This window comes from Mauremys mutica, chromosome 7, assembly GCF_020497125.1.
Source record: "Mauremys mutica isolate MM-2020 ecotype Southern chromosome 7, ASM2049712v1, whole genome shotgun sequence".
Lineage (NCBI taxonomy): Eukaryota > Metazoa > Chordata > Testudines > Geoemydidae > Mauremys > Mauremys mutica.
In genome coordinates, this window is record NC_059078.1 from 6,076,419 (window position 1) to 6,102,128 (window position 25,710).

Sequence of the window (25,710 nt, forward strand, 5' to 3'; positions counted from 1 at the left end):
ACTGGGAAGGAAGGGAAATGGTTGATGCTAAGATATTGTCATGTTTTCCCCTCGTCGCTTTTTGCTGACTCAGAAATTTGAGAAGACAACAATGAACCATCAGCAACCGAATGACTAATCCTAATGGCCTGCTGCAGCAATGGAACCTAGTTATGAGGCCTGCATACAGTACGTGCTAGCTCATTCCCCATTAAGATGGAGGATTGGTCTTGCTGTTGTGTTGCATCACAGAAAACACTGCTGGAAAAATTATAGGCTTTTTAATTTCTCCGTATTGTAAAGAAAGTAAATTATCCCACTTGGGGAGGTTACACAACAGCATTTAGAGATTTTTTTTTCCCTCCTTTTAGCTTTAAGAAAGAAAAGAAAGAAAGAAAAAAGAAAAGAAAAGAAAAAGCCTTTATTGTCAAGGCTGAAATGGTTCAGACATTTTTTTTTTAAATTCTTTACTCTTGCCAACTTTATATGCCAAAAATGTGCTAGCAGTTATTAAAGCCTTAATGAGGTAAGTGGGGGAAAAGACACTTATTCATGAAAAAGGCACTTTTAATATAGAATAGCATGTGTTCACAAAATGCTCATGAAACAACTCCCTTGCATGGGTGGAAACCAGGCCCATCTGTACCACAACATAAGGCTCTATCATTTGATTAAAGGGGATAATTCTAATAATTCTAATAATATTAGGGTGTAGCAGTAGTAGGCTATTATCCTGTAGTGGAGCAGCCACCAGAGGGCATACAACACACACTGTGCTAGCATGTCTTATGACCACGTTTAGCTTTCTCTCTCTCTCTCATTGGAGCCAGCCACCAACTCTCCCACTGTTTGGCAGAGATTGGACATGGGGGACAGGTGTAACCAGAGGGTAGAAACCAAGATTGCAGGTCAGGGCCAGATCCTGGCCGCAGTCAAGTGACACCGTTCACAGTAAAATAAATGTTACTCCTATCACATGACAAAGGTCAGTATCTAATGACACTACTTGATACTGCTACATCTTCCCCTATCTGAGCCTTATCTGTTTTCAAAGGGAGTCTGGATCAAGCCCTGAACCTTATGGCTTAAGGCAGGGGTAGGCAACCTATGGTACGCGTGCCACAGGCAGCACGCGAGCTGATTTTCAGTGGCACTCACACTGCCCGAGTCCTAGCCACCGGTCTGGGGGGCTCTGCATTTTAATTTAGTTTTAAATGAAGCTTCTTAAACATTTTTAAAACCTTATTTACTTTACATACAACAATAGTTTAGTTCTATATTATAGACTTATAGAAAGAGACCTTCTAAAAATGTTAAAATGTATTACCGGCACGCGAAACCTTAAATCAGAGTGAATAAATGAAGACTCGGCACACTGCTTCTGAAAGGTTGCTGACCCCTGGCTTAAGGCTTGGCTGGGAGACTGCCTCTCAGCCTGTACTGCTATTGCAGCAGAGATGAGCCTGTGGCGCCCTCAAGCTAAGAGTTTCAATATGTGAACATATGGAACTAGGGAGGTGACCCTCTCAGTGGAGAGTCCTTAGCTCTGGAATCAGTTATCTTTGAGGTCTGACACAGCCAGAGTTTGTTGATCTTTAGGCCTGACTCCTTGCTCTGGCTTTTTAAGAAAGGGGGGAGGAGGAGTTATAGTCCGACACCCTGGCCTTTATTTATTTAGAGGGAGGGGGCTGAGGGACAGAAGGAAGTGTCGTTTTACTTTTGTATTCAAAAGACACAGTAGGCTACACATGCAGACCCAAGGATTAGGTTGGATGCCCATTCTAGCATTAACCGGTCATAAAGTAAGTTCAGATGCACATCACTGCAACCTTATTATCCAATTTGCTCATGCAAATGCCAACTGCATGCCCAAAACTGGGCTTTCAGCTGCACACAAAAAAGAGTGTGCAAAGTTGCACACCCAAGATTTGTGCAAATTTTGTGGCCGGGTTTCGTTTAGTTGAAATAAATGGGCCAAAGTGTTAATATAACCCAGTCACTGTCCAACATTAAACAGTGTTAAATAAAGTGCAGGGTTTAGTACAGAGACCTCGCCCTGCTTAGTCCCAAGGCAAACACATCATTAAAAATCCTTTTAACCCCTTTGTTTGACAGTCTCTTAGATGGTATCAAAGATGGTAATAACTGTCCTTCAGGGAAGAAAGGTGGCCTGAAGCTGGAGCTGTTACTGCTTCATCTCAGGAGGTATTTGGGATTCAGCTGGAGCTGGTAGAGGTGGCGATGTCATCTGGATCTTCTCTCTGGCTTGGTCAGGACATCTCTCAGAATCAGGACGGCAAAGGCCCAGAGTCCCAGGAAACAGTGTGTGGTGGGGGTGGCAGCCATGAGGTGAAGCTTACTTCAGTAGCCTGTCATCTCCATCTGTTCTTCCTCTCCATTTGTTCTTTCTGTAATCCACTCCTCTCCCCCCCGCACACACACACACACTCAAGTCTCTTCCTATAAGGACCCAAAAAGGGAGTGATGGGTGGAACAGCCCATCCCCTCACTATTTCATCCACCAATCCATTTCCGTAGGGCCGTAACTTCATTCCTACATTATCTTCATCTCACATAGTCCTCAAACAATGGTTGTTTGGACTAATCCAGTTTGTCTGGTTTTCTTGCACATATAATGTTCATCATCGTAAACAACTTGACCCATTTTTTATTGTTACTGTAACATTGTATGAACTTTCACGCGCTTTTTACGATTGAGGTTAGGTAACTTGTTAGGTCCAGTAATCACAACGGGTTCCACCAACGGCCTTCTCCTATTGACAGCAATGGTAAAATTCCCATCGGTGAGAGCAGGATCACACAAAGAGAAAATGCCTAGTCTCTATACATCAGACACACACTGCCCAACCATCCTATTCATTGCTTATTCAGGTTGTAACTTACACTTTGTCTAGTACATTTCCTATTTTGTAAAAAGCTATTCATAGAATCAGCTATTGAAACAGACCCGGGACATTACAAAATATATTTATGTTTAATCAAATGAAAGCTTTAGAAAGCAATTTTTCCTAGGGTGGCTTTGGACTAGTTCAGAGACTGTGATAAAGCCGGTCACCGTTTTCCGTTTCACCACAGAAATTGTGAAGTGTGCGCGCACTGCTCTGCATTTGGAGATTTGAACCCATAAAAAGGGAGAATGCGTATAGGAAAACGGCTTTACCCTCTGTATGAATATCATGCGAGATGAAGAGTAGCTAACAGAGCAGACGCTCTCTAGTGTCAAAGGATCCAAGTTCACCAGCACTGGAAACATGATAATTGGGGAAGGAAACAAAAAAAAACCAAGTCTTCCCCCGGGGAAATGGCTGGACACTCTTTCTCTCCAGGGGAGGTAGAGGGGAAGGGCAGAGAAATGAACATAGAAAATCAGGCAGCAAGATATAAATGAATGCTGGGACCTTCTCAAGTCCCAAACTGTTCGTAATATTAACTTTCATTTTCACCACCCAACATTCATTCCCGTGAAAGACCCCAGTCCATTATCAGCCATGTAATGTCTCTTTGTAATTTCCCTATCTGCGCCAAAATGATCTTTGAGCTTTGATGTTTGGGTAAGACCAGAAAGGCCCTAAAATTTGGGATTAGCAAAGAGCTCTGGTTTTAGGAATGATTTAGAATCTTCAGTATTAGCCCGTTTTTTTTCTGCAGCTGAGTCCAAGAGGGGCTCACTACAGTTTGAAAAGAAAGAGCAAGATAGAGTCTTTCCATCTTAGCAGGGACATTTCATTTGATAGTGAAATCAGCCTTCTGAAAAATGAGACCTTCTAGGCACATCCCTTGGGCAATACTGCCCCAAAGAGGTTTCATCCAACATGGGAATTTTAAATATTATTTGCATATAGTACATTAAACAAGTATATTACAGTAGTGCCTAAATGCGGCAGCTTGGTGCTATGCAGATATACAGCAAGAGTCAGTCCCTGGCTGAAAACATTTACAATTCTGGGTGCCAACACATCTGCAGGTGCACTGCAGGATCAGGGCCTCAGTTATAAGTGAATCTTTATAGGACAGTGTAACGGGTCAGACTCACCCCTGCGGCGCCTCCTGCTGGTCGTCCTCGGGAATTAGCTCTTTCCAGCCCTGGAGCGCCCTCTGCAGGCCGGTGATCCACCTGTTTGCTACTGGCCCCGTGTCCCTCCCAGGACCCCAGTGCCCCTTTAACCTTTAATTGGGTTTCCCCTTCCCAGGGGAACCCCCACCCTACTATCCCCACTTCGCCTCAGTAGTGGCTACTGCCCAGTCTCTATCTAGCCCCTGGGGCAGACTGCAGTAGCCAGCACTCATCATCGGCAAAGGGGGTTTGGACCTGCTGCCTTGGCCTACCCCTAGGTTGCCCCCTGTAACCCCCCAGTACCTTTTGCCCTATGCTAGGCCGCAGCCTGGGGTTTTCTAGGCTGGAGCTTCCCCAGCTCCGCAGCCTTTCCCCAGCCCTGCTTCACCCTAGGTACCTTGTCTCAGTTCCCTGCAGCCAGGCCCATCTCCCTCTAGAAACAGAGAGAGACTGACTGGGCTCCCGGCTCACAGCCTTTTATAGGGGCCGGCTGTGGCCTGATTGGGGTGTGGCCCAGCTGCGGCTACTTCCCCAATCAGCCCAGCTTTGAGAGCAGCAGCTCTCAAGCCCTGCCAGGCCGCTTTTAAACCCCTTAAAACCCGGAGCAGGGACCCACCCTGCTACAGACAGCAACGCCACTTGCCATACATAAACTATTACAGGGCTGGGATCTGCCCCGGGCATCCATCATCAGGCTGCACTGCCAGGGCTTTGTAAGGTCCCTGCATGAAGGCTCTATATGCTGTGTAGGAACTGGCCTGAAATGTGTTCTGGACTGACTCTGGCTATACAAGGGCCTTGCCCAGCGGTTATTTCTGTTCATGATTAATTTGAGAAAAATGCAAAGTAAGTAGTTCTCCAGTGTTTGGCTAAACAACGGCAAACAAAAAATAGATTTTTTTTAAAACTGATTTGTATTTTTTGTGGTGGGGGGGTAAGGCAAGGTTGAGCCTGTTTGTGTCAATTTCAAGCAGCAGCAGGGAAACGTTGGAATTATACAAGCTGTTAGCCCATGGTAATGTCTAATCATTGCTAGCATCTAAAAAAAACCCAGCGGGGACGTTTAACTTTTAAACCCAACTACTGCACAGATGTGGTAACTATGTTTGGGAAGTTATACTTGGCATATCAATAGTGTGTGTAAAACCTGGCTCAATACACACCCGTGAAAGCTCTAAAGGAAACTGGCAGGGATCCTTGGGTCAGTGTTTGAGTATAACTCCTACAATACATATTTGCACAATAAAATAATCGTTCCAAAGGAGGCATTAGGTTTTACCAGCTCATTTATAATCTCTATTGTTTACCAGCTGTCCCAAAATTATGTCATGACATTATCTTCTCCTTAAATGTATAAATCCTGGATCAGCTCCTGCATCCTTTACTTACGTGAACCTCAGCACCTCACTGACTCAGGCCTCGACTGTGTAAAAGTACTTGGGTCCAATTCTGAGACCCTTACTCACCTGTGTAATCCTTACTCACAGCAACAGCCCCAGTGACTTACTCGTGGGAGTTGGGATTGTGCTCACAAAAATCACTGCTGAGTTGAAGTTGCCCATCACCTCAATGGAGCTTGAGCCCAAAATCAAATGCACACAGCCCCCTGAGCTTGATTCTCAGCTGAGCCTAGAAAGTGCTAGGAGCAGGTAGGGTGGAGAGCTGCAGCTCCCCAATTCCATGGCCAGTTCTAAGCACAGGGCGGAGAAAGCTAAGCAAGGCAGAGAGAGGACAGCAGGAGTCTGGGTGAAGGTGTGCAGAGAATGAATGGTGCCGCACCGCAAGACCAGATGAATGAACAGAGACACAGGAAGATTAATGAACATGTGGGAAAACTCAGCCATTCTTTACTAACTTATCACTTTGCATCTGATGTGTGATCTCCTCTCTCATTGTGGTTTTAGTCACGACCTCCCCACATCAAGAATTCTCTTGCCGTTGCAGGGAGGATACCTCTGATGGCTTTTATTTTAGCTAGTAACCGAAGAATACCACGGTCTCCAGAAACAGCTCTCTTGTTCACAAAGGGAGACGTTCCAAACTGGGCCTCTGGAAGGGCATCATTTGATTCAATGCTTCTTAAAATGATTTGTTTGTTCAGCGGCTAGAAGCTGTTAGAAGTGCTCAAGATTTCATAGTTACAAACCCAGAGAACCACACACTATGCGTTCAGAGGCCGTGCGCGCACACACGCCTTCCAAATCAACATGTACACTCCATGGAGATTTCACCAGGAGGGGTAGTGGAGGCACCAGTTTAAAACAAAAAGAAAGGACAACAGCAGCGAGTAGCTGTCAGTTCCCTCAGTTTCTTATCTAGTGCAATGCCAGGATTGAGTTGTATCAGACTATGTCAGCTCCCATGGCATGCTGAACCCAATTTATTTTTTTTTTAAGATGAAAAACCATATCCTCAGTGAGTGTAAATCAGCAAAGCTCTACTGAAGTCTACCAATTTTTGCCTGCTGAGGATCTGGCACTAATTCAGAGTGGGTTTTAGGGAAGGTAGAGAAACAGGAACGGCACTGGGATGTCAAACTTGTAAATAAAGCAGTGCTCAATTAGGGAAAATAGGGACAGTAGAAAGTATGCTACAAAGCTCCCACCTGTTTGTTTTTTTTACTCTTTTCCCCAAGCTTCAGCGGTAGAAACAATCCAACAGAACATGGGAGGGATCCCACTAATAGAACTATCAATAGTCTTCAGAGAAGGCATTATCAAAACCTATGGGCTGGGTCATAACTTGACAGTCTGCTCTGAGCAAGAGCTGTGGCGTTTGGTGATAACTGACGCCAGGATCCTCAAGGGTATTTAGGCTCCTAACTGCCACGGAAATCAGTGGAAGTTGCTTGCAAGAACTCGGCTTTATTCTGTCTGGTATCAACTGGCTGTGCCTAACGAGAACTTCTCAGTACTTTGCCCAGACTGTCTGTCTGGGATGCTCAGGTCTCAAAGGCACAGTCCCTGTTATCGCAGGGGTGGTGTGTAGCTGCTCTGCAGATCAGAGAATGAATCTTGTGACTTTAAGTCACAATTCCTCCTCTTGCTCTCAGGAGAGACATCTACACTTGGAATGGAAGGTATCATTTCCGGCATGGGCAGACATACCTACGCTAGCTCTGACTGAGCTGGTGCACTAAAAATAGAAGCGTGGCTATGGTGGGGTGAGCGGTGGGAGGGACTAAACCCCTGAGTATGTCCCTAGCATCTTGAACGGACTCTCACTAGGGGTGGCTAACCCCTCCTGCCGCCACATCTATTTTTAGCGTGCTGCCTCAATCAGAGCTAGCGCAGGTCTGACCACCCAGCTGGAAATTACACCTCCAGCTTGAAGCGTAGACCTACCCTAAGTTACTTCACCCCTTTCCGTGAAGCAGCTTCCTTCCAGCTGTGAAGCCAGTCTGCGACGTGGGCCAGCAAGCAGAGCTATGGCTCCCCACCTCCTCCTTTCCTATTTGCTCACAATGGGGAATATCAGGTGAGTCACGCCAGCTTTTCGTGTTGGAGCCACAATGTAAGGAAAGGATATAACTTCCCCTTATTCCTCTGTACAGCTGAGTGAGGACTATGACAGAGGCAATGTGGGGGAGGGAGGCTCACATGCCTCCCCAGATTTGCTGCATGGCTGTACTGATCATGCACACTGGACTGAGCACGCTCAGTAACACTACTGAAGCTGGCTGCCCTCACTCTGCTCTCCCTCCCCCCGCCACTATCCACAGGCATGGGTCATCTATCATTTAACAGACCACGATACACTTTCTATTTGGTGGTGGTTTGAGTTTTTTTTTAATTCAATAGAAAGGATGTGAAACTCTCTAGGATGGTTGAAAACATACCTCATACAAAGACTAGCATTTTCCATTAAAGCCTACAGGATTTTCTACAAGGGTAGCAGGTTTGTAGGCAAAGTTAACCACTTGTAGCCACAATTCAAGCATTGAAATAAAATAAAGAGGCAGAAATGGAACAAGAAGAGTAAATATCTGGCAATGCAATACCTCTGCGCTGTCTGTTCTGCAAAATGGGTATATTTGGTGTGACAAAGTTCCTCCTCTACCTTGGTAGGTCCTGTGCTTTTTGGCAGGTTTGTTCACCTCAGTGATCTTCCCCAAAGTCTGGTACTCAAATCACCAAAGTCTCCAGGACTTTGGGTAAAGTGAAAAGTACCAGGATTATCGTGAGTCAATTAATAATTCAGGCCACCTGTTGGGGGAGAGGGGGAAAAAATCAGTCATTTCTAGAGCAGGTTGAGTTTTTTTCATATGCTTGATGAAAATGATTTGCAATTTTTTGGGTGCTGATTTTTTATCAGGATGGTTGAATTCTTTTGAAAACTCAGGTTTTTTATGCATTTCTCCACCAGCTCCAGTAATTTCTTGCACTTCACTAAGGGGAGGAGTGGGTGCATCAGGGTCATCGTTAGTGAGAAAAGAATGGAGCAGCATTTGGTGTGCAGGGGCTGCTGTGTGTATAGTATTTAATGCAGCTGGGCACTTTTCAAGGGCAGAGTGGAGGAGCCGAGTGCTGAAATACCACAAGTTGTTCATGTACATCAGGGAGGGTAATACCCTACCCCCACAATACACCATGCTAAAAGTTCACTTGTTAAAACTGATGACTCTGAATATGACCTGGTTCTGCTGGGCAAATTGAAATATGCAGGGCCATGCTTAACTGAGCATCGGTATCACATTCAACTGTAGCCTAGCTGGCATATATTTAATCTCCTGTAATTAAACTCCTAAACAAGCCCATTTCAAGAGAGCTACAGTGCATAAACCAAATCAATGAATAATTTCCATAACTTTATTGCCAGCCCCAGATCTAGGTAGAGCTACGCTCTGTGCAATAGGATGTGGAACAGATAAAGACACAACTGACAAATAGAGAAAAACTAAAAAGAGAAATGTAAAAACTCAGCCATCAGATATGCAAGAACTTTCCTGTTTCTGAAACATAGTCTGGAAGAATACAGAGCTTATGGCTTAGCTATAACCTCTGATCCAAGACTAGTAACCAGGAAGCTTATTAGAAACCTCTGGTTAGAAGTAAAAATAAAATCACTGCTGGTAAAATCTGCAGGTGACACAAAGATTGGCAGAGTGGTAAATAATGAGGAGGACAGGGCAGTTACATAGACCTCTCTGGATTGCTTGGTAAACTTGGCCCATTCAAACCATATTTGAATACAGCCAAATCAAAGTTACACCTCTTGGAATAAGGAAGGTGGGCCATACCTGTGAATGGGGGGCTGTATACCGGAAAGCAGTGACGCTGAAAAGGATTTAGCGGACCAAGCAACTGAGTATGAGCTCCTAGTGCAAAGGGTACAAAGGGCTACAGCAATCCTTGGAGGTATATACATGGAGTAGCGAATGGGAGGAGGAAAGTGATTTACTTTGGTGAGACTGATACTGGAGTCCTGCATCCAGTTCTGCTGGCCACACTCTAAAAAGAATGTTGCCAAATTGGAGAGAGTGCAGAAGAGAGCCTCACAAACTATACAAGGGCTGGAAGAAAATCCCCAGGTACTAAAGGGGTCTTTACTCTAGCCAAGAAAAATGTAACGAGAACCAGTGGCTTGAAAGTGAAGCCAGACAGCTTCACATTAGAAATCAGGCACCCGTTTTTAATGGTGACGGTGATTAACCAATGCAACATGGTGGATCCTTCATCCCTTGAAATCAAATCCAGACTGGCTGCCTTTCTAGAAGACATGCTTTAGCCAAGCACAAGTTACGAGGCTCACTACTGCGGTAACTGGGTGTAATTTAAATGTCCTCTCTCATACAGGATGTCAGAGTAGATATTCTAACAGTCCTTTCTGGCCTTCAGCTTTGTAAACTGTGAAACCTCATATGACACAAGTATGCTAAGATCTTTCCCCTAGGACTGGTTATGGGTCAGACTCTGCCAGCCCTACTCCCAGTGAATCATCCTATAGGCCGCGAGCGGCCACATTGAAATCAAAGTATTGGCAAGGAAAGCTACTATGCCGCAAGAGTGAGGATAGCTAAATCAGGACCTATGCAACCAGAAGTTGGCAGGATTTGCCTCTTCTTGTAAAAAAAAAAAGTTGCTGTAAACTATCATTCATAACCACCAGGTGACCCAAGAGCTGCACTGCGTCTGCGATATCTCCAGAGCAGCGCTTAAACAAGACACTACTCGGCACCCTTCTTCATTCTTCAAAGACATTATTTTAATTGGATTAAGTTGGAAAATAGTGTTTCAGCTCTTCAACTCAACATTCAGTTCCAAGCGGCGAATACTAACACCTTACTCAGCAAAAATTTATTTATAACAACATTAAAGAGGCATCCATCTGCCACGGGTGCCCTTGGCACCATTTCAAAAAGAATAATTCACCCAAAGCAAAATGGATAGGAAGAGCCAGCAAAACTTCAATTCCAGCCCCCCCACAAACTCTGTCTCCAGAAATCCACCTCCCTCTAGGCCGCACCCTTTTCAAAACTTCAGGCAAGCAGATGGGTCTTGCTGCATGCTCTGAAAGTCACCAGTCCTGGACTATTTCAGACCCAGGGCTGGAATCCCCAGCTGAGGCCCCATTACAAGAAGAGGTTCTAGCAAAATCAGCAGTCTCTGCTCTCCTCCAGTGAGCTCAGAGGTGCTGAACTAGGGGTGCTGCTGCACCCCCAGGCTTGAAGTGGTTTCCATCATATACAGCAGGGATCTGCAACCTTTGGCATGTGGCTCGCCAGGGTAAGCACCCTGGTGGGCCAGGCCGGTTTGTTTACCTGCCGCGTCCGCAGGTTCGGCCGATCGCGGCTCCCACTGGCCACTCCAGGCCAATAGGAGCTGCTGGAAGCGGCGTGGGCCGAGTGATGTGCTGGCCACCACTTCCCACAGCCCCCATTGGCCTGGAGCGGTGAACCACGGCCAGTAGGAGCTGGGATAGGCTGAACCTGCGGACGCGGCAGGTAAACAAACCGGCCCAGCCCACCAGGGTGCTTACCCTGGTGAGCCACATGCCAAAGGTTGCCGATCCCTCATTTCCAGGGTTTACAGTTTGGTTCGATGGCTCTCAGCACCCACACTATACAAATTGTTCCAGCACCCCTGAGTGAGCTGTATCACTCCACTGTGCAGGAAGCCAGAGTCTTTACCTGTATCTTCCCACATGGTAACACAACATGTGGCCATTGGGGTCATGTGGTTATCCAGATTGTCTCTATTTTTTCCCTTTATCTATCCCATGTGCTGTCTTTTTTTTCCTCCAAATGGAAACTTTGCTCTCATTTGTCAGTACCCCTGGATTTCATTCCTGGATGAAAACATCTATGCATTATACATGCCCTTTTATCTTGCTGTTTGAACTGCGTTCTGCAGCTCTGTTTCAGTTTTACCACTCATTCATCAGCATGAAGTTAAACAATTACAAAACAATTTGGGTAGCTGGCAAGCGAGAGGGAGCAGTATCCATTTCTGCCCAGAGGGCTGGGGGGAAAGGTTTTAGAGGATAGCATTGCCTTTGTTTTGCATCTCACAGGTGACGCCGTTGACACAAAGGTTACATCAAATTATGGGCCAAACCACTTGAGCTAGTCTCAGATTGCAGCAGCCTTTGGGAACTGCCATTTGGTACACACAGAAGATAAACAGATCCCTGCAATATCCACCCCCAGTCTGGACAGAGCTTATCCAGTTCCCAATCTCCTAGCAAACTGAAAGAAGGAGGTAGTGCTATGTTCCCACTGCTTGTGAACGGTCCATGCCCAGCACACTTTGCCAATGATCACTCCATCATGTAAAGTGAGGCAACCCATAGGCAATTTGCATCAGTGTCACCCTCCAGGGGTTCCTTAAACTCTACACAGGCTTTTCCTGCCCATTCACCTGGGAGTGTGTTTGAGACCCCCAGAGTGTCAGGATCCCAACAAGTGCCTGCAGGGCCAACCGTCAGAGCAGGGAAAAACCTGAGGCTAGGAGTAGCAGAGGAGTTCAGAGTCAGGTCCTGGCCAGGGTTAATACCAAGCGTCAGGGTCCATCCCTTGAGTAGCACCAGAGCTGTGCCCATCCAGAGAGGATCAGGTTGCTGACAGCACTTTCTTTGGTACAGGGTTTGGCTTTTTTTAAAAGCTCTGAAAGTTTCAAGTGCAGTTCATCATGTTCTTGGGGCTTGCAGCTGCAATTGACTAAAATGGTGTTAGGCTGGTACAGCAGCTGAGGATCTGGCCCTACAATGTTAATTTTGAAAGACTGTGACATTCGATTGGTGATCAGAGCCTGAAGAGATCTTCCTTCCATTCTCTGGACTTGGAAATTTAAGACGTGATACGGAGGATCAGCTGTCACCAAAATAAAATTTGGAGCTGGGCCCAAAACAAAGTCCTCCGATGTAAGCACCCAAACTTGGAAAAACTTCGGATTCATCAACTTTGAAGCCATCAGTAATGAACCAAACCAAAACCCGACTTTACCATCCCCGAAACATTGAGCAAGTCCATATCTGAACTTACTGGCTTGGGCGCATTGCTGATTGAATCCCAAATCAATCTACCCAATGGAATGAGTCATGATGTTTCATCTCTGCTGGAGACTCTGCTGCAGGCTATGCTGGAGTCTGACATGGCTATTAAAGTGGATCTGACTAACTTTTGTTACTAATTAAGGATTTTGCATTTGTTGTCCTAAAAACACCAAACTATAGTTTGTTTTCCTAATCTTGTCAAATATTTTGGTATTGTTTGTTTTGATTACAGATAAAGACACGCAATGGAGGAAAGGTCATGAAAGGAGAATTTTCCTAGTGCAGTTAACATAAATCTTGCCCATTGGAGGTGAACACCCCATTACCAAGAATATTTTAATAAAGAAAGCAGATCATACTGAAAACCCCACTGGACTTAAACTGAACAGTCACAGGTCATTTAGAAACATCAACATGCACTTTGAAAATGTCTCCAGAAACCCCCAATGGACAAGTTGTCCTGATTCTATTTATCTATATTTTTGTAAAATTATTAGAAAGCCTCTGAGCTCGCCAGATAAAAAAGGTCTAGCTATACTTAAACTACCTTGTTACTGGCAATTGTTTAGCACCGCACAGCAACACAACAGATTGCGGTGAGAATTAAAGAAGAATATCCACATGAAGCTACGCTCGAAATACAGTTGTATAGAATATTAAATGCAAATAAGCACTGACATTAATGAATGGTTTAAAAACAGGAAAAAGCAAAAATTAAGGTTCCAACAGCAATTTAATTCAGCCACATTGCTCATTCTGTGTATTTTAGTTATATATTTTATGAGAAACAATACAGCACATTGTGCTATATATTTAACCAGAAAAAACCCAGTGCAGATATCGCTATAAACATTCAACAATGCGGCTGACTTGAAAGCCCGATTCTTGCATTTCTTAACTCTTTTTGAAACTTTAGACATGCAAATTTTTTCAATTTAATTTCCGTAAAAAAAGAAAAAGAATTTACCTGGTCTACATAAAAAAGCCTGACTTAGTTAAACCAATGCAAAGCCCTGTGTGGACCCTTCTAATTTGATTTAAAACTGGATTACAGCAGTTTAGTTTGCATTGGTAAATGTGCAGGCGCAAGCCAAACAAGTTAAGTGTGACCACATGGTGTCTGCAAAGGCATTAGTTCTTAATGAGGACTGTGCCCATGCCATGTTGCAAGTTTAAAATTTTAGCTTGTTTTTGCTCTTCAAAACATTTGTCTTGTACTTAAACTGGGTAAAAGAAATGATTTCAAACTCTCCCCTAAGTCAAAATTAATTAGAGAGTTTTTCCCTTCAATTTTTCTGAAAAATTCACTTTAATGTAGACACCGGGATAGTCAATTTTAGTCCTGAAAGGTCAAACCTTCAGAAAGTGCTGAGGACTTTATCAGTTTACTATGGAAACTGTTGTACAACTTTAGGCCCCAGATCTCACCACTTAGTCAGGAGTCAGCCTCCATGCGTCTGAAGAAGTGGGTTTTTTACCCACAAAAGCTTATGCCCAAATAAATCTGTTAGTCTTTAAGGTGCCACCGGACTTCTTGTTGTTCTTACAAATGTTGTCCTCCGGGGTGGCTAATGCTCTTTCTATCTAGTAACCCACCGTGAAACATGGACTCTGATATCATCTGGAAATGTTTTAATCACAGCTGACTCTGTTTCAGTGACTCAGCATTTGATCCACCTAGCCATGGAGGATTTGGATGCCTTCGGGCCCAGGCAATTAGTGCAAAATCAATGAAGCGCCAAGCAGGCATAAGAGTCCACTGCATAGATCCAGTTACAGGATAGGGGCCTTAGGCAATAGAAAGCCCTTCCATGGCTCTGCTGTGAGACCCAACACATAGTGTGAAAAGGTTAAAAGATATTTTGCTGACGTGAAAAAAACAACAATTGAATGAATGTGGAGGAAGCAGATATCCTTTGTAAGCTAGGCTCAGGGCATGTGTTGTACTTTGATGACTTCAGTGAACATAGTATGGGAATAAATGAGAATTCTTGCTTTTCTTCACTAGGGGTTAGGTTGTCTCTGCCCTTACAGGGAAATAAAGCCCCACAGTCCTGGATCCACCAAGGTACTTAGACACCTAACCCCAGATTTAGATGCTTAAGTCCCATTTTTAGGCCTCACTGTCATCCACAAAATCCCTGCTCAGGTACCGCCTAACCCTCTAGGTGCCTAAACTCACCTGATACCTAAATTTCCACTGCAGAAGCTCCCTAGTTGCCTACATTTCTCCCTCTGGGGGTGTGCACTGTTCCTTCACACCTGTGGAGCCCAAACCAGGTGTTCCTCTTCAGTTAAATGATTGGGCCAGAGAAAGAGGGAGAATTGCTCCATACAGCACTCACCTAAAAATTGCTTCATCCCTGTTCAAATCCCTTCTCCTCATAGGGCCTAGGGGGAGCTGAACCCTGCAAGCCCCTGGTGAGTACCCTGCCCTCTGGGATAACAGAGACCCAGTGCTTACATGGTCAGCGTGATGTCCTGCCCGTTTAAATGTCTGAGCACTCTTTCCTCCCCAGCGCAAAGCCTTAGATTCAACTTTGCTGCCTGAACAATAAAGTGAGCCCAGCAGACTGCACCAACTCCCTCTGGGTCTGTGCCTGGCTCCAGAGAGGGGCTTTCAGCTGAGGAGTGCCAGCAGAGCTCGAGGACTCCATCCAGCCTGGACTGAGGTGCCTGACTTCAAGAGAGGGGTGGGGCTCATGACACACCCCTCTCATCGGCCTCACCCATTGGCCAGCTCAGGCAGTTCCTCATCTACATGCTGGCTTTTGTGGCTCACATGCCACGGCTCTTGTCTCTGTCTCCATTCATTGTCCGGGGAAGCCTAAGCACCTAACTCGGGCTTTGTGGATCCCAGTGATTTTCTAGGCTCCTAAAAGTTAGGTGTTGTGATGCTCAGCATTGTAACACTGAAGTCACTTTGTGGGTCTGGGCCTTACTCCTTCACTTGGTTCCACACAGACTGGGACTCTGGCTTCAGTGGCGGGAGTTGGGTTACAATCCAGTATTCCCCACGGTATGGAAGTGGAAGGAGCTGTGACCTCACTCTCCAGTCAGAGTAGCGGGGTGGGATTAAGCTGCTCTCCAAGAAGGGGTGAAGTAATTTACTCACTTCTCTTGAACAACTGAGCAGCATGGTAGGAATGGTGACCCTGAGTCACAATTCATTCTCAGATCTGCTTCCAGAGCAATGTCGCTACAAGGCACACCTTGCTCAGAGGATAGAAAGTTACCATCTAGCCTCATGCAATGAACGTACCTCGTATTATTTTTAAGAAAGCTATTTTGCATTGTTCCAGATAGAGAACTCATTTTGGAAGTGGCAGCTCGCAAACTGCATCACTTAAAGCGAGAAGGCTGGGCGTCATTTATCTGCCTCAGGAAATCTGTCCTATAGCCAGATGAGAACTACTATCATCTCATGCTCTCTGATGGGTATCTGATGGTCCGTTGCCTCCCACATGAGGAATGCTCTGCAAACTATATCATGTCTACGGTGTAACCATATGTCTTTCGCTTTTGAGGATATGTTGCTCTCATAGACAAAAGCAAAGTATGCTTTGCTGGAGAGAAAAGTGGAAATATTTGTGTCCCTGGTTGGTCTCTGGAAATGCATATGTATTCCCTAATGCTCCTACTCAGCAAAGTCCTTACATACATACGTAACTTTAAGCACAGGAGTGATCACAACAATTGCTTGTTTGCTTAATGGCTAAATTGGGGCCACAAACAGGAAATGTTAATTCTGGAACAAGAATACAATTTTATATTTTGAAATTTAATATTTGCACAAAGCAGTAAGTTTAGACGTGAATAAATATTTGCAATGTATGTCTTGTTTAAAAAGCAAACAAACACATTAGGTGTTTGAATTGCAACGTGATTCTAACAGTTTTCCATAAAGACTCAATCCACAGCATCTACTAAAGTAGTTATCATTTTTGCCCCTTACCTGGTTATGTAAACGCTGATCTATGCTGGATGAGTGTTTGTCTAGTAAATCTTATGTTTTAAGGCCAAATCCCAAGCACTTCCTGGGACTTGGCTTCACAAAGCCTAGGGTCAGTAATGAACGTTAAGTGATTTTGCTCTTGCAGACATTATATGCTGAATTACTACTTTTCATATTAATGTATTTTAGTAAGCTTGATGCAAACTGTGAGATAGTTCTGACAAATGCACTGTTGATTCTAGATACCTGGGGTTGGAGCCTAGTCATACAACAGTTATTTTACGGCAATTCTATTTAACATTCCTTGGCCAATGTATCAAATCTTTAATTAAACAGCTGGAGGACACATGAGCAGATGAAAGTCTTGAAATCTGAAAAAAAAATACTAGATTTCTAATTCTGAAATGAATTTAGTAGTGGAAACATCTCCTTACTGTCTAATTTACTATATTATAGAGAGGGTTGAAAAACAATACTATAAATGATGATCCTAGATCATCTTCATAGTCTACTTTTTCCCAGTGCAGGATAAATACTGAACCACTGTTTTGCCAAGAAACCTAATCATGGGTCATGTGACAGAGAAGATCTGGAGCAGAATCAATCCACTTTAACATTTTAAAGGACATAGGTTAAATAAAACTGATGGGAAACACACAGTCATTAGATTCTACAGTACATTTTAAAAAGTGAAAATCGAATAACTTATTTTACAGAGAGGAAGTTTTTAAAAATTTAATTAAAGGAATATTTTAATGTGTAACAGTATAAAATATATATTGCAGTAGTATCAGCACTTTTTATTATATAAAGACACAGTGTTCCTCTGTCTAAAAACTTAAATTTATATTGCAACAATGACTCACCATCTTATTTGCAAAGCTAGACATGTATATTTCCTGTTTGTGCCAAATAGGCAAGATACCAGCTGGCTTAGGTTCTTAGTTAGAGGTGGGGAAATGTTTCATTTGCAGATCTAATTAAACATGAAAGCTTCTAAAAAGTGCCCTTTTTAAAAATTTCCTGATATTTGTTCTTGTACCCTGTTACACAATACTGCAATTAATTTTAATGATTATTACAAAGATTTAATTCACGTAATATCTAAAAACAAGTGATCATAAGTCACAAAAACAGTCTGATAGTATATATTTGGTTTTGGTAATATTCATCCCCCTATTTCTAAATCAAAAATATGCCTAAGTAAGTGATTGATCTATGCTCACAACTTGTGAAATGGAAACATTTTGGATGTTGCATGAAAGGTATCTATGCATATGTATTGTACAGTAAAAAACCTATCATGCAACTTCTGCATTGATGACGCCTCATGCAACTCCATTGATTTCAGTAAAGCTGAATAGGGATTAAGTCAATACAGAAGCTGGACCTGCCGTACATCTTTAGCCAAGACAATATTCACTATTTGCATAGTAATCAAGACAGGGAAACAGCTATGGATAGTACCTTGTACATTTCATTTGGTTACAAAACTTCTATTTCACTGGATATACTACTTCAGGCAAACGTAATGTTTCCCCCACAAATCACTCTCTATTATAAAAGCTACAAAACTGAAGGAAGGGGACGAACAAATAATGGAATGTGCCTGAGCTAATTTTATCTCCTGATGAATTGCAAAACTGCCTTTGCATTCTTTCAAAATCTAGCATTGTGTGGATGGAGAATGCATGCAATGAGGAGGCTCCCATATATGCATGATCATTGGACTAGAATCATGCTTCACGCAGGGACATCTGATTCTCTTTTAATGTGAATGGAATGTGTCCAAACATGACCCATATGTCTGAGATATACAGAAAGGCTACTTCCTACCCTGGATTTCATGGAGGAGGACACGGCATTTGACCAGGATATGATGGGGAGCATCAAAGGTAGAATTCTTCTTAAAAGAACAAAACTACGTCAATTCTACATGAAAAATGTAGAAACATTTTTGAAAAAGTTGTCCGTCCACGTTAGAGCTTCCCCCGGAAAGGTTTAACTTTCAGAAGCAGAACTTACAGGGAGGAGCATTACAAGAACAGTCTCTAGATAAGGGGGAGGTTCTCTGGAATGCTTTATCCCACATTGTGGTTTCAGCCTCAAACAGACATGTCTTCATGGGCCAGTCATTTTCTGCACAGTAAACATATTGGGCAGAACCTCAGCTGGGGTACATGGGTGTTGCTCCACTGACTTTGATGGAGTTGTGCCCCTTTAGACAAACTGTCCAAAGTAATTATGCAGCGACACTGCCAATATCCACTTATATTTGAGTTCCCTTGTCTTACTAGTATCAGAGGGGTAGCCGTGTTAGTCTGGATCTGCGTCTGACAAAGTGGGTATTCACCCACAAAAGCTCATGCTCCAATACTTCTGTTAGTCTATAAGGTGCCACAGGACTCTTTGTCACTTGTCGTACTAGTGATCATCAGTCTCAGTACTATAGTTACATTACTATGGGCCCCAAGACTATTTTTTGTCTTCCAAGCTAGCCCCATCATCTTATCACCCCTATTGTACAGCTACACCAATCCGATTCATGGGTTTATGCTGGCAAGGCTTTGCAGAGTGGCAACTTTAACAAGCATTGGGCGCTCTGACCTCATTATCATGTTCTGTATAATAACCAGCACTATGGTAATACACCTCAGCAGAAGTTCTGTTATAGCTCAAGTATGGGTTCTCAAGCTGGGGGTCATGTCCCCTTGGGGGGGGAGGGTGCAAAGAGATGTCAGGGGATTGTGCCCCGCTCCTTCCCATATTGCTAGGTTAGACCCCAGTTAGATGAGAAGGGAGTTTGGGGTGAGGGGGCATTTGTATGGAAAAGACTGAAAACCTTGAAATGTAGTTAAATTAGTGGAGGGCTGTTCCATTATATAACTCAGCAAGGGGATCCCTTGCCTATCTCTGAACTCTGTGCTCAGTCACACAGTCTGCCAGACTCCCCTTGCAAACCTTTTGCTTCGTTTCTCACTCTAGAGATAGGGAATCCAATTTGCTTGTCATGGGGTGGGGGGCGGAACAAACACATGTAAGTAAATGCAAATAGGATTCTCATGGCATCTCACATAACACCTCCCAGGTGCCACTATCTCCAACAACCTGGCAGAAGCTTCACTGCTGTGAGGCTAGGATTTAAGAAGTACAGTAAACTTGTGTGGTCCTGCAGAAGCGCACGGTACGTGCAGCACCCTGACACAGCTGTTCCCAGATGCAGTGTACAGCCACGCTTATGGCTAGGCTTGGTATCTGGAAGAGGATTTTTTTTCTCTTCCCTTTAGATTTGCTTTAACTTTAAAAGCAAATTACCTAAGGGTGCTGTTCATCACAAGCGTGGGGTGATTGTACTGTCAAGCCACTGCATATGTCTGGTTTGCATTGCATTCAAGAAACGGAGGGTGTAGCAACATCTAATAGATTGTATCTGAAGATCCTGGGAAACATTCAGCTTGCTACAGTACAGGCTGTTGGTTTTTTACTGTACTTATTTGCCTTTTATTCACATTGCTAGCTAGGTTTCTACATGACCACTGCATTTAAGGCTTGTCATTAGCTCAGTACTTGATTCTACGAAGTAGGAAAGCTAGAGAGGTAAGAAATGGAAGCGAGTTTTCCACTCATTAGAAATGCAGTTTAAAGCCGAGCTGAGGCATTCCATTAGCAGTTCTTCTTTAGTAACTAAACGCATGCAGGAAAACATGCCGTTTCCAGTCGTCACTTTGATATTGGCCATTAATTCCCTGCTCTCGGTTGACATGGTCTCTTAGCAACTTCCTGCCCTTTGCCCCTTTTCATTCTTGTTCCTGTTAGAGCACTTCCTTTTGTTGCCAGTCTCTCTCTTTCAGGGCTTCTTTAGAGAAAGATAATAAAAACCCTTCTGTCGGTAGAAAGCACCAGATACAAATGGCTGCGAGTGCATATTTACGCTAATCGCACACCAGACCAAGGGAACAGGCCGTCCTGGGTTCTGGTTTCGAACTAGAGCATAAATCATTCAGGAAAAAAAAAGTTACCATTCCAGAGAAGAAAGCAGAAATATAACAGCAGATGCAGCACTACAAGCACCAGAGCCACATCTTACAGGATTCAGTGATCTCCTTCACTCTGCAGCGAAGGTTTTCCCTCTGAAGTGAAATAGCGGTCGTTGCTTTTTAGATCATTTAAGCACGCAGTAGATTGAGACTGCAAAAATGAAGTGGCAAGTTAGGCTAAGATCCCTTAACATCGCTCTGACGGGGGCCTTACAGGATGGTGGAACAGCCCCCGAGAATCCCCACTACTCAAGGGCCTCCATGGGCAGTGTAGTGCTGGCATGAGGATTCAACATACCAACCCTGCTCTCAATACCCAGTGCTAGGGTGCCTGGTTGGAATGCACTGCACTATGCCTGATTCCGAGGGCCCAGAATACAGAGAGTGCCTGGCTCTGAACCAAGTGCAGAAATGGAGTAGATGGGAATCTGGCCGGGGTCTCCCACCCAAAAGAAGGATCATAAATTGGCTACTGTCATGCTATCGCATTCATTCAGGGCCCAATATCCAAAGAGGCTTTGGGGAAAAAAAATCAGCTTTTGAATTTGCACACACGTTTGGGTGTGCACAGAAACTGACATTGTCACGTGCAAAGAAGGATGTGAGTGAACAGATCCATGTCACTGCACACCTAATTGGAAAAGCAAACAAACTGCTCACTGCACACGAACATTTGTACATGCAAAGGCATGTTTTGGAGTTTTGCACATGACAACTTGTGGGCACACACATTTTATTAAAAAACCCAAACCACTCACTTTGGCCTGCAGTGTCTGTTTGGCTCTGATATGAGTGTGGAAAAGAAAATGTTTTGACAGACATCTTTCAACAGAACGAGGCTGATCTGTATACCAGTTTTTTAACACAGATTCGTTATCGAGACTTTTAAAACCTATAAACAAAACCATTGCAACCAAAAGTAAAAATACACGTTTCAAGAGGTCTACCATTTTATGAACCAATTTAGCCCACATCTATTAAGAGCTTTTCTGTCAAAAGAGTGGGAGTATTTTCTCCACTATAATCATATCAGCCTGTATTCTAGGTTAATGGAGATGAATATTACTGCCAGATTTTGTTCTTTCCCTGCATGTAATCTAATGCCAGATGGTTCTGAAAGGGTATTAAAGCTCCTATGTTCATGACCTCCCTTAGGTTTTTATCATTAGAACTTCAGTATAATTCAAGGAAGGCTTTACCCGACCCTGACCATAAATTCCCCTAATGAGGAACTGAAGCCACAAAGCAAAATACTCTTGTTAATTCCAGTTTTTCCCTCTGTGACAAATAGGTGAGAATTTACAATAATGGGGAGCATTTTAAACAACATCAGTGAAAAACATGGAAATTAAAAGTCCAGGTCAACAATTCAAGCTGCTCCAGGGGGTGGGAAACACAGCAAACGGATCCAGCATCTTTTATCAGGCCCGACATTCCAAGCTCATGTCACCCTCCTTCATGCTGAGTAGTAGTTACTCTGGGAGTAAACCAGGGGGACTATTGTGGAGCAAGCTAGGTAAAAGTGACAAAGGTGGGACCTTAATTATGCCAAAGCATGGCACATCTACACAAGTACCTGTAGCTTCAGTAATTTGTCTCTGCAAGAGCAGCAGAGTCCCCAGAATATAAATCTGATGTATAAATTAAAGGCATGAAAACAGAAAAAGTAAACCAAGACTTTATGGACAATATGTATGTACTTAGATTTAAGGGGGAGATTTTCATAGGCACAGATAGGTATCCAATATCTCATTGATATTTACTGGGACTTGTGTCCCTAACTGTCTTTTGTGCCTTTTAAAAACTGCCCCTAGGTTAATGGGGAGCCCTTTTCTCCTTTAGTTGAGAGAAAACAGCTCTACTTTATCCTGAACATTGCAAAATATAATTTTCATATATTCATGAGTGTAGCGGGCAATAAGGACTCATAATACACACAAAAAGCTCCCCTACATTAAGAGAACATTATTAAGGTTACAAAGTTGCGCACTCAAAAGTTAAGAAATGCCAGAATGGAGGTTGCAGGTGCTCTGCCTCCTTTAAGGATGACTAGCAGGTTTCAGGCATGCCAATCAGAGATCTTTTATAAGCATTACCATAAAAAAAAAGAGAGGGGGAAGGACAGGCTTTTCTTTACAGTACTTTTGAAAACAAAAACAGATTTACAAAACAAGGGAACTTAAAACAATTCTGCCTCTGATGTGCCTCCATTAAATAAAGTCCTCCAAAACGTAGAAATAGGAAGGGCCAAACAGAAAGAGCAGTATCTTTTTGCTATACTATTTGCCTAACATCTCCAGATTGGGTTACAGCCAATGGTAATCCAAATCATCTGAGAGGCAGCATGCTCTAGTGCCGTGTTTCTCAACAACCAGTCTGTGGACCGGCACCAATCCCTGAGACTTCCCTAACACAGTTTAGGAAGGCTGGTCCCTGGTATAAAAAAGGTAGAGAAACAGTGATCTAGTGGGTATGGCACTGGACTGGGAGCTAGGTGTTCTCCTCCCAGTTTTGCCACTAATCTGCTAGGTGAACTTGGGCAAGTTACTTCTCCACCCAGTGCCTCTATTTCCCCTCCCACCCTTTCTCTAGTCTACTTGGATTGTAAATAATTTGGAGCATGCCCTGTCTTTTGCTATGCATGTGTACTGCACCTAGAACCCTGGTCTTCATAGAATCATAGAATATTAGGGTTGGAAGCAGGGGCGGCTCTACAAATTTGGCCGCCCCAAGCAGTCATGCCCGGGAGGCGCCCCTGAGCCGCGGGAGCAGCGGACCTCCCGCGGGCATGACTGCGGAGGGTCCGCTGGTCGCGCGGCTCGGCTGGACCTCCCGCAGCTGCGGGCGGTTCGCTGGTCCGGTGGCTTTGCTGGAGCTGCCACAGGCATGCCTGCGGGAGGTCCAGCCGAGCCACGGGACCAGCAAACCGTCCGCAGTCATGCCTGCAGGAGGTCCACCGGAGCCGCAGGCCGAGCGTCCCCTCCGCAGTCATGCCTGCGGCAGGTCTGCTGCTCCCGGGGCTCCGATGGACCTCCCGCAGGCATGACTGCGGCAGGTCCACCGGCCCAGCCTGCCGCCCCCCCGGGAAAGGGCCACCCCAGGCGGGTGCTTGCCCCGCTGGGCTCTGGAGCCGGCCCTGGTTGGAAGAGACCTCAGGAGATCATCTAGTCCAACCTCCTGCTCAAAGCAGGACCAATCACCAAATCCCTTAATGGCCCCCTCAAGGATTGAACTCACAACTCTGGGTTTAGCAGGCCAATGCTCAAACCATTGAGCTATCCCTCCCCGCAGGTCTTAGCTAGGACCTCTCGGTGCTACCATAATACACATAGAAACAGCTACCAGAAAAATAGTTATTCTTGTTAAATACAAATATAAAGTGAAGTGAATTATTTTCATTTGCAGTTTGACTTTCAAACCTGTAATCAGACCCATTTCTATATCATTAAAAGACACATCACTATTTTTTCCTTTTAGTCCTTCATTACATTGTGCCAATTGACCAGGAAAATCCATGAATTATTATTTTACATAACTAAATACTGGCACAGATAGATTACTGCAAATTAAAGGCTCCTCTGTGTTCTGGAAATAACCAGATAAAAAGGTCTATGATTAAACGTGATATCTGGAAAAACAAGTAGGGTGTGTTCCTTAAGCAGATCATTGGATGCTAGTAACATAACCTGAGCACCCAGTCAAGGTCTGCAAAAAAACAACCACCCCAATTTAATCAGCAGAGTATGTTTTTGAACAGGAACATCTGATATAGGAAAAGAAACAGGAATAGAATCACTACCAACAGAAGAAACTAATGCATTCCTCTTAGACAAAGGTTAACTATGAATTAATATAAAAATACAAATGCCACACGTGGGAGTATGTGCTCACCTAGCCATAAAGTGGCTTTCAAATAGCTAGTAAACATTTTGAGATAGAATGGAATTGTCCAATGTCCCAAAATAAATGTTTTGAAATTAGCAAAATGAGAACTCAAATTTTCACCATTTGCATAACAGACATGAACAACAGAAGCTGGAATCTGTAGTGATAGACCCTCACCTGGAATAAATAGGCACAGGTCCATTGACTTCAATGGTGCTACACTGATTCCAATATAATTTGTTGGTTTATCTTTTTTTTCCTTGAAGAGCCGATGTTGATTTTTCCACACCTGACACACTTAGCCCAAGCTCATTAAGATAGAAAATTAACAAATATAAATGTATCTGTCTCATTTTGTGTCACAGCTGTAGCCTCAATGGTGTCTCTAATGGTGACAACAGATTTGGACATTTGAAAATCAGTTGCACGTTATCTGTATTATCCCTCAATTGTTTTAGGAAATATATCATCACTCTCTGAAGTGCCTCTTCACACAATGGTCCCCTGTATTAAATTCCATCTGGGGGAGGATTTTTCCTTGTAAGGTGGGTGGCTAGCTAAAGGATATTTATTCATTAACACCTGATGTTGGTTGCTTGAGTCACTCACATTTATTTTTCCATCTCTTGTTCTGGGTCATCTCTAGTAATCCAGCCAGGTATCAAAGGAAAATCCAACAGAGTGACCTAGGACCAAATAAAATGTAATTATTTCTCTCTCTCATACCTGCATCCCTTCCCCCACCTTTTTTTTTTAAGCAAGATTAAAAAAAAAATATCAGGAGGCTACTGCTGCCAAATAAAGAACAATGTCATATATTAAACTCTCCTTTGCAATAAACTTCTCTCTTCCCCCCAGATCTCCCCAAATTATCAGACCATCTGCAGTAAAGTTGCATTATTCACGCTCCTGATGTGACAGTAGGGAGGGGAGGAATAGGCATCATTCAATTACTTTATGTTTTTTCTAGGTTTCATCCAAAGACCACTGAATAAAAGTCCACAGCAAACTGTCAGCAGCAGCAATCCTCATGTTCCTGTAACCAATAGATTTCAAGACTTCATCCAGACTGGTTTTATTATGACTTCAGCTGCCAGGACACTGGGGGATGGGATGGGATGGGATGGAAGGTGAACAGCTGTGTCTAGTCACAGCAGTAACAATTGATCCTCTCTTCTCCAGTAGCAGCAGTGTCATTATATTATTTTAAGGTATTATAAGCAATCCAGCATACCTTTAATTGAAGTGAGTCACAGAATTTACTGAGAGGAGTTGATTCCTTGTCA

The 25,710-nt window shown here is 43.8% G+C and overlaps 1 long non-coding RNA gene across 1 annotated transcript in view; it reads right to left on the reverse strand.

Annotated features, from left to right (window-relative positions):
* LOC123373605 overlaps positions 1-25,463 on the reverse strand; it is a 75,761-nt gene extending 50,298 nt beyond the window's left edge. Inside the window, exons 1-2 of the long non-coding RNA XR_006580777.1 lie at positions 25,379-25,463; positions 24,602-25,110 (exon numbers count right to left, since the gene is read on the reverse strand). This is a non-coding gene — a long non-coding RNA (uncharacterized LOC123373605). The remainder of the gene's footprint in view (positions 1-24,601; positions 25,111-25,378) is intronic.
* Positions 25,464-25,710: the final 247 nt, after the last annotated feature.